This window comes from Octopus sinensis, linkage group LG13 (assembly GCF_006345805.1).
Source record: "Octopus sinensis linkage group LG13, ASM634580v1, whole genome shotgun sequence".
Classification (NCBI taxonomy): Eukaryota; Metazoa; Mollusca; class Cephalopoda; order Octopoda; family Octopodidae; genus Octopus; species Octopus sinensis.
The window spans coordinates 44,001,085-44,003,584 of NC_043009.1; positions in this window are offsets into that span (position 1 = coordinate 44,001,085).

A 2,500-nucleotide genomic window follows, 5' to 3' on the forward strand; every position below is an offset into this window, starting at 1 on the left:
CACTCTGAAATGTTCGTATTGGATCTTCCAGTATGAATGGCAAGCAGTACAGCATGTCGTTTCCAAATTTCTGGCATAGTGAATTGCGCCATGGTACTGTTTTTCTCACACACAGTACCCAACTTATCCTACTATACTGTGTAGTTGACAAACTCAGAAACAAAAAATGCGCATGCACAAAATAAAAAAAATAAAAAAGGGCGACAATTTACCCATCGCACCCTGTTTTTAGGTATTCTTTTATTCATTTATTCGTTTCAGCCTTGCAGCTGCGGTCATGCTGGAGCACCACCGTGGTTTCGCTGATTTCCTCACGCTGTGGGGTTTCACATCACCACTCCTGTATGTGCCCTTGTCCCAGCAGTTGGTCCATTTGGTGTATGAAGGAGTTTGATTCCACTGCCCTCGTCTGTACCTCATGCCGGTATTGTGGAGAGGATGACGTCTAGTTCCGTTTTGAAGACATCTACGTCCACATTATGTAGATTTCTTAATTTTTGCGGAAGTGCATTGAAGAGCTTTGGGCCTTTGAAACCTAGGCTATTGCAGTACCTGGTCCTGAATATACATATATATATATATAATATATATATATATTTGTATATATATATATATATATATATATATATATATATATATATATATATATATATATATATATATATATATATATATATATATATTATGTGAAATAGAAAGATGAATAATCTTGTAGTAGATTAATCAAAAGTTTAACCGATACCTTAGTAGCAAAAATCACAGCAGTAAACAGCACGGTTGGAGGTACAACCATATGGTGTTGCAACCGTGCGTTGGTGCGGATAATTGAAATTAAAACATTATTGGTGAATTGAAGAAATGGAGCTGAACGCAGATTGAACAGAAATCGTTTTATTTCATTCTACACGTGTTTCGAAAGGCACAAATTACCAAAATCCGATTGAATAATGGACCATATTGTGTCTTCTCTTCAGGAAGAAAATAGGAAATCCGTTGGAAAAACAAAAACAGAACAGAGGCGGAGCAAAAACAAATCGAACTATGCTCCTAAGAGCCCATGGCGAAACTGTTTATCAGTGTATGTTGAGAACCGGTGGCTGAAGAATTTAACGGGTCAGGCATCGGTCAATCATGTGGGTGAGGGTGTGTGGGTGTTCTTTGTGACCGGGAATAAAGTTCTGACTATTTAAGGAATATTGGATGTTTTATAAGGGGCGAGAAAAAATCTACTTAGAGACGTGTGTGTGTGTATACTGTTCTATATATGTGTGTGTTGGCGTAGGGGTAGAAAACATTTTTTGTGTACGTGTGTGCGTTTGATCGTTCGGCTGTCAGTGGCTACTGCCGCGAGAACCGTTGGGTGGCAGAAAAAAAAATATATATTATGTTTTATGTGTGTGTGTGTTCATCTAAGCCTGCCTTGTCAAGGAAACCCCCCGCTGTGAAAAAACCAAGCCCCGTTTGTCTAACAGGAGTAATTCCCCTTGCAGTGGTTAATCGTAGATATCTTAAAGGCTATTTCAGAATTTGTTACCAAGGGCTATGGGTGCCGGTATTATTTATAAACGCTATTTAAAAGCCAGATAAGTGTAACGCCGCCAATGGGGGCATCGAAAAGCCGACTGTAAAAGCCCGTTTACCATCCGGCCTCTGGCAAACAAAATATGGAAGAGTTCGGAGACTGAAATAGCCTTTAAGATATCTACGATTAACCACTGCAAGGGGAATTACTCCTGTTAGACAAACGGGGCTTGGTTTTTTCACAGCGGGGGGTTTCCTTGACAAGGCAGGCTTAGATGAACACACATACACATAAAACATAATATATATTTTTTTTTTCTGCCACCCAACGGTTCTCGCGGCAGTAGCCACTGACAGCCGAACGATCAAACGCACACACGTACACAAAAAATGTTTTCTACCCCTACGCCAACACACACATATATAGAACAGTATACACACACACACGTCTCTAAGTAGATTTTTTCTCGCCCCTTATAAAACATCCAATATTCCTTAAATAGTCAGAACTTTATTCTCGGTCACAAAGAACACCCACACACCCTCACCCACATGATTGACCGATGCCTGACCCGTTAAATTCTTCAGCCACCGGTTCTCAACATACACTGATAAACAGTTTCGCCATGGGCTCTTAGGAGCATAGTTCGATTTGTTTTTGCTCCGCCTCTGTTCTGTTTTTGTTTTTCCAACGGATTTCCTATTTTCTTCCTGAAGAGAAAGACACAATATGGTCCCATTATTCAATCGGATTTTGGTAATTTGTGCCTTTCGAAACACGTGTAGAATGAAATAAAACGATTTCTGTTCAATCTGCGTTCAGCTCCATTTCTTCAATTCACCAATAATATATATATATATATATATATATATATTATATATATATATATATATATATATATATATATATATATATATCAGGACCAGGTACTGCAATAGCCTAGGTTTCAAAGGCCCAAAGCTCTTCAATGCACTTCCG